This window comes from Euprymna scolopes, chromosome 28 (assembly GCF_053919585.1).
Source record: "Euprymna scolopes isolate OS-2025 chromosome 28, ASM5391958v1, whole genome shotgun sequence".
Classification (NCBI taxonomy): Eukaryota; Metazoa; Mollusca; class Cephalopoda; order Sepiida; family Sepiolidae; genus Euprymna; species Euprymna scolopes.
The window spans coordinates 98,492,635-98,508,131 of record NC_136509.1 but is presented as its reverse complement, the minus strand read 5'-3'; the positions used below and the strand labels follow the sequence as shown (position 1 = coordinate 98,508,131).

General features: G+C 30.9%; 1 protein-coding gene across 7 annotated transcripts in view; it reads right to left on the bottom strand.

Moving 5' to 3' along the window:
* The window catches only part of LOC145249754 (uncharacterized), a 71,441-nt gene that overhangs the window by 44,791 nt on the left and 11,153 nt on the right, over positions 1 to 15,497 (bottom strand). For 2 of the 7 annotated variants that reach the window (XM_080111671.1, XM_080111676.1), the window contains exon 1: positions 9,903 to 10,155. The exons of the other annotated variants lie outside the window; for them this stretch is intronic. The gene's annotated coding sequence lies outside the window, so the exon portion shown is untranslated. Of the gene's footprint in view, positions 1 to 9,902; positions 10,156 to 15,497 lie in introns of those variants that run through there. 7 annotated transcript variants of the gene reach the window in all.

Here is a 15,497-nt window from a genome sequence, read left to right as displayed (position 1 = left end):
TTCTGAATTTAAAGCTAGTTAGGGAGAAATTCTTCTAGATGGAGAAAATTTTTATTTTGATCCCAATTTAGAGTGGTCTTTTATACATTAACAACCAACCATGTCAAGTACTGTCCATACGGGGAAGTAAGTTTTTAAATAAAGATACTCATTTTCTTTCTGAGAAAATCGAATGTAATTATTGGAAGATCGTCAGATTGAAATTTTCCTAAACTGAAACGGAAATTAACTTTATGAAAAGTGTTGAATGATTTGAATAGGGAAAAGGCAAATTTTTTATTATGTGAGGAGAGAGAGAGACACACAGATAGAGACAGGGAGACAGAGACAAAGAGAAAGAGAGAAGCAGAGACAGAGAGAGAGAAATCGAGAAACAGAGAAAAATTTGAAGATAACCATTTAATTAAAGAGTTGATTATAGTTTCCAAATATTTCTAGATAAAAACCAGATTCTCACATCCATTTATGTTGGATTTTCATTTCGGCATCTTTGCAGAGTAGAAAACAAAACCCATTGCAAGCCTTTTAATGTTATTTGGTTGAAATATCACTACAATGGATTATTTCTTTGACACCAGCAGATTATCTGTAAGGCAACTTATTGCATAAACTAGAATTTTGTGATATATTATGACACATAACTTTCATTTTTGTTGCAGTTAAATGACATTTTTATATATATATATATATATATATATTTTTTTTTTTTTTTCGGTGGCATTGAACATGTGCAGGTTAGTAAGGAAGATGCACACATAAGAATTTGACAGAATGGATTTTGTCAACAAGTTTGTGTTTATAAAATATGATGAAAGTCAAAAATGACAATGAACATGGCATTAGCTGAGGATTACTGAAATGATGAAGCAATATCAAGCATCCATCATCACAACTGGATGCAGCCGAATATGATGAAGCGGATATCAAATAAAACAAACTTCCAAAATTAACATTTCCTCGTTCAATAATCACGTTTTTTCAAAAGTTATAATCATCATTTCTATTACTTGGCAGTTTATTTTAGTATATAAACTCACGCACACGCACAGACTGTCGTTCCAAAATAATTTTTTTTCAAACTCAAATAGTTTAAGAGCTATGAAGACTGGAGTGGTACGATTAAAACAAGCAACATTTTGTGTGCCAGAATATATTTTTCTACATAGTCACTGCCATTCTCAATGTATCTCATACGTCCTGCTTTCTTAGTCTCACACCATCAATATCTGCAACAGAGAGATAAAACGTTCATGTACGAATGCATAAGATCAATCATCATAATAATGCAATTTGCAATCGCCTTAGATCTATTCGGGCAGAATAAATATAGGAGTCCTTACTTCTGGACTGCCCCTCTACATCTAAAGAAAAACTGTAAAAATTAAAAATTGTTTTTCCTATTTGAATTCTTTACATTATTTTTCATCTATGAAGGATTTCCTTTACATTGACCAAGGACTTAATTTAAGTGTAGCATCAGAACAGATACTACACTGTGATCTTGGCCTGAAGGCCAGGTGTTTGCGTTGGAATAGTTTTTGCATTATTTTATACAAAAAAGACAGACAGCCGACATGATGGTGCCGTGGGAATTTTGTTTAGCTCAATCAAAAAAAAAAAAAAAAAAAAAAAAGGATAAAGACGATGTCCGTTTGTGAATCTGAAATATTATGATCTAGGAAATATAAGAAAACTTCTCCTGGAATTTAACCGATGTGAGAATCCCAACCCAAAAAGCGTCTCGTGAACACAAATGCTCGCACCCATTTTGTCCTTTATATAACAGATGTCGCCGATAGAAACAACACTAAGCTGGATACTCCACCAGACTAGATGGATTCTTGTTCTGGAATCCAGAAGGAACAAGTGACTAAAAGAAATATTATCACATAGTTAACTGGTCAATAAGTGAGAGGAAAATTAATATTTCCAATTTCTTTACTCAATATTTGAATAAATAAGAAATTTAATGGAATATTTGAATAACTATGCATTTCATTTAGAGATGCAAGTGTTAGTCTTAGAAAAGGCCATTGGATTTTAAAGAATTTTTAAATAAAAAAAACTTTTCCTTTTACCTTTCAACACCTGTTAATCACTTTACTCCAGCAGTCACCACAATACCACATTTACTTTCAAATATCCTCAATGGTTTTAAACTATTTTTCATTATTTTTTCTTTTTTACAAAAAGATATTTACAATTATCAAAAGACTCATGAGCAATGGAGAGAAAGAAAACAGTGACAGGTTAGACCATTCCAACCAATCAGTGACTAGTTTGAATTTGACAAATATTTGTTCAGAATCGTTTGAGTTATTGAACGTTGTTATTTGCATATTACCAGATTATACATTTATTTTGTATTCAATTTTCTAGGCCTCAAGTAATAATGTCCGTATCAATATACATGTATGTGAAACGTGATAATATATAAACGTAAGTATATGTGAAACAATGTATATATAAACATAATAATGTATATATAAACATATTAGTATATGTGAAACATAATGTATATATAAACATATTAGTATATGTGAAACATAATAATGTATATATAAACATATTAGTATATGTGAAACGCAATAATGTATAAACATATTAGTATATGTGAAACATAATAATGTATATATAAACATATTAGTATATGTGAAACGTAATAATGTATATATAAACATATAAGTATATGTGAAACATAATAATGTATATATAAACATATTAGTATATGTGAAACGTAATAATGTATATATAAACATATTAGTATATGTGAAACATAATAATGTATATATTAACATTAGTATATGTGAAACATAATAATGTATATATTAACATTAGTATATGTGAAACATAATAATGTATATATAAACATATTAGTATATGTGAAACATAATAATGTATATATTAACATTAGTATATGTGAAACATAATAATGTATATATAAACATATTAGTATATGTGAAACATAATAATGTATATATTAACATTAGTATATGTGAAACATAATAATGTATATATAAACATATTAGTATATGTGAAACGTAATAATGTATATATAAACATATTAGTATATGTGAAACATAATAATGTATATATAAACATATTAGTATATATAAAACATAATAATGTATATATAAACATATTAGTATATGTGAAACGCAATAATGTATAAACATATTAGTATATGTGAAACATGATAATGTATATATAAACATATTAGTATATGTGAAACATAAGAATGTATATATAAACTTATTAGTATGTGAAACGTAATAATGTATATATAAACATATAAGTATATGTGAAACATAATAATGTATATATAAACATATTAGTATATGTGAAACGTAATAATGTATATATAAACATATTAGCATATGTGAAACATAATAATGTATATATAAACATAAGTATATGTGAAACATAATAATGTATATATTAACATTAGTATATGTGAAACGTAATAATGTATATATAAACATATAAGTATATGTGAAACGTAATAATGTATATATAAACATATTAGTATATGTGAAACATAATAATGTATATATAAACATATTAGTATATGTGAAACGCAATAATGTATAAACATATTAGTATATGTGAAACATGATAATGTATATATAAACATATTAGTATATGTGAAACATAAGAATGTATATATAAACTTATTAGTATGTGAAACGTAATAATGTATATATAAACATATAAGTATATGTGAAACATAATAATGTATATATAAACATATTAGTATATGTGAAACGTAATAATGTATATATAAACATATTAGTATATGTGAAACATAATAATATATATATTAACATTAGTATATGTGAAACGCAATAATGTATATATAAACATATTAGTATATGTGAAACATAATAATGTATATATTAACATTAGTATATGTGAAACGCAATAATGTATATATAAACATATTAGTATATGTGAAACGTAATAATGTATATATTAACATTAGTATATGTGAAACGTAATGTATATATAAAAATATAATGTATATATAAAATATAATGTATATATAAATGTAAGTATATGTTAAACAATGTATATATATAAATAATATATGTGAAACAATGTATATATAAACATAAGTATATGTGAAACGTGATAATGTATATATAAACATTTTCAGTTATTGAAGTTTATGATTTGCATAGAAATCGATCATACCTATATTCTTTACTCGTTTTGTATTCAATTTTCCAAGCCTCAAATACACTGTAAATATTAGCATTTGTATACAACAGCATACACTGACGTTTAATACATTTATTTTTAAGTTTTATTAAATGACCAATTTAATAAGTCATAAAAATCTAAATCTATTTCATACTAAAACTCTAATGATCTTGTATCATTTTGCACAAAATGAAATATAGGAAAGAACTTGAATGCCTACTAGACAATATCCTTGAGTGTCTAATGTCTCTCTGTACAGGAGTTTGTCAGGACAACCTGGCATGAGGATAGTTTTCTTTACAATTAAACCCTCACTAAATATTCAAAATAACATAGAATTTAGTTTTGACAAAGAATAGTGCACCTTCTCCAAATGATGTTACCTTAATTAACAGCATGAAACTGGATAATCCACCAGACTAGATGAATTCTTATCCTGGGATTCAGTAAAACCAAGAGACCACAAGAAAGATATACTGTAACATATTTAGATGGTCAATTGCAGAGAGGAAAATTATGTTCAACTTTCTTTACTCAGTGTTTGAGATATAAAGAAGAAATTTAATAGAATATTTGAATATCTATGTATCTCATATAGAAATTAAGTGTTATCCTCAGGAAAGGGGGGCTCTTGATTTCTGCGAACCTTCACTGAAGTAAAATTAAAAAGTGAATATTAGAAGTTAGTGTCCCGAATGATGCTGAGTTAAACAGAACTGAGAGGAAAAGATAACGAAATACCTAAGTCTTATGTATGACATGAAAAGAAACTGGAATCATAGGAAGATCTCCATTATTTCAGTAATTATAGAAGCAACTGGACTCATGGAAACGAATTTCAAAAACTTTCTGGCAAATATACTCTGTGAATTAAGTGCAAAAGAAATTCAAAGAATTGCACTTAAATGGAAAGTTAGAATCTTAAAAAGATCTCTTGGTTGGAATGTATGAAACAGTGGGTGAATGAATGGCGTCCAATGAGATGCCCCATCCCCAGCTAGAACAAAGGAAAAGTAAAAAAAAAATAAATAAATAAAATAAAATAAAAATAAAAGCGATATATATATATTAGTTTTATAGTCTATTGGTATCTGCAGTTTTACAAATTTACTGAAATGGACACCATAGCATCAACTGAAGAACAGTTACACTTGATATCTTTAGCTCTACGGACTGAATTTCTGAAGTTTCATGAAACTGAAAGTATCGACGGACGATCAAACTATTTTTGATTGAAATTTTTAATATGCTCTTACATAATTGTACACTTTAGTCATTTCTTGTCTACTAAAATAACATATCACACAAACACAAAAAATGGATGTCATAAAAGGCAAATGTAATAATTAAGAGAGGAGATGTGGGGTGGGGGGAAATGGGGGTGGGGTGATAATTAAAAGAGAAAAAAATATATTTTTACTTGAAATGGATGTCACAAAACGAACTTCATTAAAAGTTTTAAAAAGTCTTCAAAAAGCTATCAATTATGAAATCCATTTCTTGTAAAAACAAGACCAACCAATGCCAATTTCTTTAATCAAATCCATATTTTTTCCCTTCTAGTCACGAATAAAATAATAGGGTAGACTGGACTCTTAACCATTAGTAGGCAACATGTCTGAAAGGAAAACTCTAAAACACTAGTCTTTCTCTGCATATTCGGCAGTCTCCTTGCTATTGGACACTTAAGTAGTGTTGACTTAAATGCGTGTCATCATATTGCGCAGTCATTGTTCTATTATAAACTTCTTATCATGCAGACATCTTTTGCAGGAGGTATCCATTGTCTTTCGAGAAAGGAGACCTACGATATACACATTTATTGTGATGACCTTGAGATTGTTAGAGAAAACAATTTGAAACCATATCTGATTGCAATGTCACGTTTCATGATAAGTATCACGCGTAAATATAAAAGATATGCGGTTGATGGACCACTGATAATAATCAAGCCGAAAGGATTCACAGATATCTAACAAGGAGACAAAATAAAACTCTAGTGTTTTATTTCAGCTTTCAACCAAATACGTGTCAAACTTCTTCAGCCGTTTTTGTTGCAACTAGTTTCCTACAGAAGAGATGTTGCGAACATGTCTCTGTTCTATCATTTTTGTAGCAAGTGCTCATCTGCTCTTCTATCTATGCCCCTCCTCCACCAAACTTTCACAAAAAAAAATCACTCGACTAGCTACAACCACTATCAACAATTTCCACCACACTATCTACACAGAATCCATGAACAAAGCTTCTTTCCTAGAACTGCCAGTCTATGAAACTGTTCTGCTGACCTGCTTTCCAACTAACTACAATATGGTTGTCTTCAAGTCCAATGTAAACAAGTTCTAGTTAAGCTGTCCCCTTAAATAATCACATTTCCGCCATTAACGATCACTGTTGTCCCAGTGACCTCCATACACTCATCAACCCTTACCCTCAAGTGGCTTTCTGGCTTGATAAGTAGTGACTCCCTTGTAAAAAAATAAAATTGATACAAGTTATTTTAATTGAAGCAATGATTTTCAAATACCAGAGTAAAGTTGCCTCGTGCTGTGAGAAGTGCTCAATATCAGACAGAGCATATACAATTCAACATGATAGATCTTTTTGTATTATTTGAACTATTCTCCTCATCTTGAGTAATTCCCACAACGTTTTGGCTGATGCAACCTCCGACCTTCTTCAGGTGTATCTTCTCAAACTCGGAAATTTGCACAGAATTTTTAACAGAACCTTTTATTTAATCCACAAGAGGTAGCATGTGCTTTTTCGGTCAGCCATGATCAGATAAAAGTCATTATTTGCAATTGTAATTTTCCGCACTAGAGATTGAACCTTTAACTTACAGAAGTAGGTCACTTAGAACTAAATGTTATCTAGTACTTAATCTGTGGCTCTATAGGTTCTCGTAGACTGAAATACAATGCTAATTGGTAATTTCAACTTGCACAATCATTAGATCTCACTTTCGTTCACATGCTTTGAATATGTAAACATTAGCTAAAGTTATCCAATATGGTCCAGATGAGTCAACGATTTTGGATAACTGACTACTGTTTACAAATATAAAGTGTCTATTTCTCAATACAAAATGTGTATTCCTCAATAGATTTTAACTCAAAAAGATTCCTCATATTAAAAATATATATATAATGCATACATGAATTTTTAAAAAATTTCTTTTCCATGATTTACTGACTTCTCCCAATATTAAATCAGAATACGCAAGATTTTTAAATTCATGTTCAGTGGTTTCTGCCTTTTAGCCAAACAGGTGACATTTCATTATATAATAGATTGGCTTCCTTAAAATCCAAACCGTATTAACCGATTTGAAGACTCGTTACCTAGTAATATCAATTTCAATCTTTAGTTCTTATTGCTTTAAAGTTGGTGTGAAGAAAAACAAGGTGAAAAGTATGCTGCTTCAAAGTAACTACAATGTAAATACATTGTCTTGCTTTTATCGACAAAACAAGCAAGACCTTATGTTTATACAATTTTGTGTGGATTATAAAATAAAAGATATTAAAATAAAAATCATGTTAATTTCTCTAAATTTATAAAACATGCACAGAGTTAAAAAAGAAATAATCTGGGATAATTGTAAAAGTGTTCGCTAATGAACCAGAAGACAAAGGTTCAATTCTGAATTAAGTCATATCAAAGACTAAAAAAAAAAAAAAAAAAAAAAAAAAAAAAAAAAATACTTGATACAATCTTGCTAAACACTCTGCATTATAAGAAGATTAAGGGTAAGCGGAGTAACCCAGATAATGGAGTGGCACCTGATGAAAAGTAATCTTCAAGTTGCCCTTAACTAGTCAGTCACTTAGTTTAGACTTACACAAGATTTTTGAACTCGGGGTATAAACCGTATATTCTGGTTAACGAAAAATGAAAAGGCAATCAAGTTTGCAAACAAACTCCAAAAACCCTATAACTTTAATAGTTTAATAGATTAAGAAAAGAAATAAAAAGGTGATAGACAATGAAAACGAAGCTTGTGAAGTTTGTAGAACAAATGCTAGATGTTACAACACACGAAATGTTTTATGGATGTTACAACACACGAAATTTTTTATGGATGTTACAACACACGAAATTTTTTATGGATGTTACAACACACGAAATTTTTTATGGATGTTACAACACACGAAATTTTTTATGGATGTTACAACACACGAAATTTTTTATGGATGTTACAACACACGAAATTTTTTATGGATGTTACAACACACGAAATTTTTTATGGATGTTACAACACACGAAATTTTTTATGGATGTTACAACACACGAAATTTTTTATGGATGTTACAACACACAATTTTTTATGGATGTTACAACACACAATTTTTTATGGATGTTACAACACACAATTTTTTATGGATGTTACAACACACAAAATTTTTTATGGATGTTACAACACACAAAATTTTTTATGGATGTTACAACACACAAAATTTTTTATGGATGTTACAACACACAAAATTTTTTATGGATGTTACAACACACAAAATTTTTTATGGATGTTACAACACACAAAATTTTTTATGGATGTTACAACACACAAAATTTTTTATGGATGTTACAACACACGAAATTTTTTATGGATGTTACAACACACGAAATTTTTTTATTTGGCTCAAATTCATAAAACAAGGAATTCATTCAGACTCCATAATCATGTGAATGACAACTTATATTGATAAACGCAGTATCCTCTCTCAGCGGGAAAGCAAAAAAAAGGAAAAGAAAAATAATTGATGTAAATAGTCTTTGGTAGGCTCCCTCTATCATGCTAGAAAATTTCTCGTACCCGAAAGTATTCTATATCTCTACAAAGCCACCATTTACCCATGCATAGAGTATTGTTGCCTCACATGGTGCTTTTACCATTAGACTTACTCTGCTTAGACAGGGTTTTAAAAAAAAATACATCCTAATAAACCCCACACTATCGGCTAAGCTCCAACCTCTGTCCCCTCACAACAATGTTGTATCCCTGGGCCTGTTTTACAAGTACTTTACTGGAATGTGCTCTGATGAACTTGTTACACTTGTTCTCTCTCAACCTACATACTTCCCAACCAACCAGACAAGCAGAAAAATTATATCCTTTCACTGTCAAGGTCCCTAGATGTTGGAAAGCCTTCTACTTTAAAGGCTTCTTTTCTCAAACCGCCAGACTTTGGAATTTCCTCCCTGTTTTCAGTTTCCCTGGCATGCAGAAGTTTCATATATAATGTGAACAGACATCGTTACTCAACTCCTCACGATCCCTGTTAGACATGACCCAAAATAGTAGCCTTATATGACAAAGTGGCAAAATGCCTTGTTTGGGGGAAAAAAAAAAAAATCAAAAAAAGCATGTGGGATCCCCCTGCTCGAGTGAAAATTTACCTTCACCATGACTAATGTTTGTTCAAATTTTGCAAAAAAAAAAAAAAAAAATTTAAAGAGTGATTGAGAAAAGTGCAAACGGATGAATGATTTGGGGGCAATTTTACCCTTATAATGACCCCTAGGGAGGAGTCAACCAGAGTTATCTTGGAAAATCGGTTTTGACAAAAATTTACTTTCACCATGACTAATGTTTCTGCAAAATCTTTTTTAGAAATCCAAGGTATAGTTATTGAGAAAACTGAACAAACGAATGGGGGAACCAAAAACTAATATATTGTGAACAAAATTAAACTTACATGGACTTTCTTTGGAACGTTTATGTTCATGTCTGTCATGGTTGAGTTTGAAAGTTAAATTTTCATGTGCAAACGCTCATATCATCAAAGGTATACACCTTAAATGGATCGATTCTTGTACCTTCCATCGACTTCCGCTTGCCACGTGTTATCTAAATAAAGACTAGATTGTTTACTCGGCAGAAGATTAATGTTTGTCTGTTTGACAAACATCAAAGCTGCATCAAACCGAAACTGGAATGTCTGCGAACAGAAATGACCTTCTTTCGAAGGTCATAATTAGCAACCAGGAAGGATGGAGGGGGGGGGGGTAAATAAACATATCTTGTTAGTCTTAGCAACAACGTTTGATAACCATCAACTGATTCTGTCTCTTAATCATATATCCACCATGTGACGAGTAAAAAAACATCAACCATACCAGCAAAGACACAAAGCAAACACTCATTTAACAAACAAGTTTTGTCGTTACAAAAAGAAAGTGTTTCATATTTTCACTGTATTTTTCCTTTACAAGTAGAAAACAAAGTAATCAAACTTATTAGTTTTTTTTCTTCTTTCATGATTCAATTTTAAAAAACAGAAATTTATAATCATTTTTATTCTATACTAGTGGGACCTGTGGAAATTCCACAGGGAACTCATTCACATGTAATATATTGATGTTGGCATTCTGTAGATGTTCAGCATAAATGGAGACACCGATATTATATCTCTTTTGTTAAAATTGCAAAAGTATTTATCTTAGCAGGGATGCCTGACGTAGCCCGGTCGTAAAGTATGCTTAAATATATTTTAATTCTTGTAGATGTTGTATATATTATTATACAGTTAATGTTCCATCTGTTTTTATATGCTATAAAGTTGCAATTTCCAAAATAAAAAAAATTATATCCATAACTTAGGTGCATTAGCTTGAATCGAAACCGAAACTTATGAAAAAAATATAGGGAGTTCCTTCAACTATAACCGAAATCAAAACTTATAAAGAATTCTTGTTAAAATTATTTATTACAAGAAATGGAAGTCCATAACAATTAAACGGCAGTCACTTGGATGTAAGCGTGTCACACAAAATAAACACACATACTAACCTATTAATATATATATAAACACACATACTAACCTATTAATATATATATATATATATATATATATATATATATATATATAATATTCTGCAGTTTCTTCCTTAGTCCGTATATTACGCTTTGAAAAAAAAAGACCAAATACAATTTTTAAAGGCTAAACTGCTTCAAAACAAAAAGACTTGCAAAATTTGCCTTTAAAAAGGACAATCTCACAACCCTGGACAAGAATATAACCACCACCTTCCTTTAATATTGTCTCGTTTTCAAATATTCTAAATAATATTCTGCTCGTTTCTTCCTCAGTTAGTCCATATGTTACACTCTGAAAAAGGCCAAATACAATTTTTTGAAGCCAAACTGCTTCAAGAAAGGTAAAATTCACACAATTTGGTTTTAAAAAGGCCAATCTGACAAGAATATGAGACCTTCCTTTGATGTAGCCTTGTTTTCGAATATCATTATAATACTCTATGATCATTGTTGAAAAAGAGACTCATAATTTCGACATGTGGTGGTTCTTTACTGAAGAAAGTCAGCGAAACATTATGTAAAAAGGGAACATTCAAAAGAAACAGGGCAAAAAAGAACATTGTCTGCCAAAAGGTACTGATCTGAAAGGGTAAATTAAAGATTGTTCTCTTACAATGTGATTTCATTATTTGTATTGAACCATATAGCAAAATATTATTTTATGGGTATTTGTTATTACTTATTAATTTATTTCATTTGGGGCAGTTCTATATTTAAAATACAATAGACACTATTTTAATAGAAATATTAATAAACTCATATTTACAGTGTGCTAATGGCTTTTCTGTCCAAAACATTAATGTGGTGGCACTATCCAGAAAAAAAACATCAACTTTATCAAAACATTTGTTGATTCAATATATTTCTCGTTCTATTGAATTTCCACAGGTCCTGCTAGTAAATATTATTAAGAGGAAAAAGGTGGATGGAGAGGGTTAAGTTTCTTTCTCCCAAAGTAAAAAAATAAATAAATAAGAAAGTGACGCATTTGCAAGGCCAATGTAAATATGAGAAGTGATAAGAAAGTGTTACATAAAGTATGACCCTATGTTGGATGATGCTAGTATTAATCTTGACAAAAAGGTTGAACTAAGTGCAGATTGAAGTGACATGAAGTTTGAGAAATAAAACAATTGCCACGTACACGTTAAAAAATTGTAATCGTCTAGCTCTACTGATGAAAAAAATATACCCAAGTATAAAGAATAATTTTTAGAAACAAAACATTACAAATGAATTTGAGAAAAAAAGAATAAAGGCCTGGCCAGAGATAGATGAGCTTGGAAGTCAATTTCTAAAAGCCATCCAACACATGCCAGCATGTAAAACAGATGTTAAACCGAGCATGATAATGTTTCGTCTGATTGGCTCATCAGAAAATAAGCAAGAGAAGGCTTCGGCGACTTTCAGTATTCGCCATTGAATGAGTATTTGGTTTGTGATTGACAGAAATGTCATTTTTTTTTATAATTAGATAAAACTTAAATTTTATTTCTTACATAATATTAAATTGATTTTAACTTTAATATATTCAGCATGTCATAATCTTTAAAAACAAATACAATTTTGGAACTACTGCAGATTAACTTTTTCTGATAAAATTATCGGATCAGGAAACTTGATGTTTAACAAGTCATATATAAATAATTAATTTGGAATTTATGTCTAAACAATTGCGTTTCAAAACGTAAGCAAACTGGCAATATTCACTGATAGTCTTTCCAGATATTCACATCTGTACAAATATGATGCATGCTTTTTGATAAATACTTTGCATATAGAGCTAGGAACATGAAATTTGATCAAAATGAAATGTTGAGGGGTTTTTTTTTGGGGGGGGGTTGTAGCAGTAAGCAGAATGCATGGCCTGTAAAACCCTTGTTGAAGAGCAGGGTTAGAGTGTTCTTGTTCCATCATCATGACCAGGTTAAAGTCTTAGTTATGGCTGACAGAACAAGAATAATTCACTATGGAATGAATAGAGCATTCAATTTGAAAATCTGTATAGGTTTGGAGTTTGACAAAGATTTACAAATTCAAAAGATGCACTCAAATGTCAGATCATACTGTTGTAAACATTTTCAAAACACAAACAAGACTAATAGTTTAAATAATCAAAATTATCAATATCAATATAAAAAAAAAAAAAAATATTGATTATTTTTTGTCATTTCACGTGAAACAAGGTGCAGAGCCACTCAGTCGTAAGGAGCTACTATTTGGAACTGGATTTGCAGGGATACTATTTAGGGAGTTGGACATTTAGACGTCTGTCTACATTACACTTGAATTTCTGCATATCAGTATAGTTGGGGAAGCAGGGGCCCAGAAGGGAATTCCAAGGTGCAGCAGTCGAGTGGAAGGCTTTACGGCAGCTTGGAATCTCTACAGTGCAGGGGTGGGATTTTGCTGCTTGTCGGGTTTGCTGAGGATATTATCATCGAGAGGGTTCTAGTGCTTGAAGTTCGTCAGAGCACTTGCCATTGAAATACTTGTAAAACAGGCACAAGGATGCCACATTTCAGCGATGAGACAGAAGTTGGAGTTTAGTTATTAGTTCAGATCAGAACCTATTAGATTGGCGACTTTTCTGAATCCTGTCTAGGAGTGAGAGACTAGTGGCAGATGTACCAATCCAGATGTGGCAACAATACTCCATGACCTTGCAGAGATACAGGAGACTCTCAGGTAGAAGTAACCTTCTAGCATGGTAGAGAGAGCCCACCTTCCTCGCAGTAGACTTGTCAATTGCCTCAATGTATTTGTTCCATTTATGTTGTCTGTGAATGTTAACCCCAGGAGCTTGAAAGAAGTACTTTCAGGCAGTATATCATTAGCTATGGTAATCGGTGGTTGAGAAGTTTTCTTGTAATTATTAAAGGAAACAAGCTTAGTCTTAGCAGCATTGAACATTACTAACCAGTTACGGTTCCATTCTACTATAGACTGGAGGTCTTCCTCTAGAGTTTTAACAATTTCTTTAGATAGGTGTTCATTAATTTTACTTTTGTGTCTTATAGAGCGTGGTGTCATTAGCAAATATCCCCCATAGAGAAAATTTTAATGACCCATGTTACAAAAAACTTTCAAAATTCAAATTTGATAAATGTGGAAAACTAAATTGCTTTTATAATTCTTGTAAACTTTTTTTTATTTATCATCATATTCAGTTTATCATCCATTTTTACATGTTGGCATGTGTTGGATAGCTTTTTGAAATCGACTTCTAAACTAACCTATCTCTGCCCAGGTCTTTATCCCTCTTAAGTTTCTATTTTACTTGCCGCTGGAGGGTGAAGATTGCAGATTCATATCTTTCCCAAGAGTATTCAATTCCTATATCAAAATAAGGTCAACACAGTCTGAACCGGTTAAACACTGTAGTAATGTTAGAGAATAGTCAAGCAGAAGTAGTAAATTATCGATTTATCTAGCTATCTGTATATTTATCTATCTATCTGTCTATATAATCATCTACACTGCGATGTGTGGACAACAGAGATTTGAATAGTCATCTTTTGACAGGTTTGCGCAAGCATAGGGGAGTTAGATTGGAGACTTCGATGAAGACAGGTGGGCTAAAAACAAGTCTCTCCATGAAGGAAATGGGATCTCAGAATGGAGACAGAAGGAACCCTCCCCCCTCAAGCCAAAGATCATCGGTCACTCCCTTCTGCTATGACGAATATCTGGGAGTGAATAAAGTACATAAAATCTCACATCGTCTTGGGTCCTGTCTTGCAATGTTGCTTTAAACAGATTCCAGCTTCCCTGAAGACGGCTGACAAACCTCCCAGAAGAAACAACAGCAGAAACAGGTATGTCGCCATGTTATGTGTATGTAATATATGTTCTAATACGATTGCACCAACACTTAGACGAATCACAGACATTAAGAATCTGAGGACAGCAGTCCGTTACACAACAGTAGTAGGTCTCCATCGGTCAGTGTTGACCATGGATGAAGCATCCTTAGCACATCTTTTTTTGTTGTTGTTTTGATGAGGGAGTCACCATTTAATAAGTTGTCCCGGCTGTTTGCTTGGCAGAACCAGAACTGTCTTTATGACAGATGGCAGATTGTTGCAAAATCACAAACACATAAATAAAATGTAAAGAACATTTTTTTTAATGAATGTTCATTTTGGCTTTTAATGGCTTTCATTTTGTTTTTCTTTTTTAAATGTTACTTTTTAGATGCATAACAATCTATTTTTTATCAAGAATAATAAAAATGATATATTTTTTTTTTTTAGATAAGGTTTTCCTTTCCAGAACAATAAATGGCAAATAGCTTTTCAGCAAATATTACAATGAATGTCAATTGTTACAATTAGACATTAATAATAAAATATTCACAATCCAATTAAGCTCAAGTGGCTGAGAATTCACTAAGAAAAAAAAAAAAACAAACAAAAAAAACTTTTCGTCCATTTTTTTTTTCTTTTCATTGCTAAAACATAATCTAGAATAG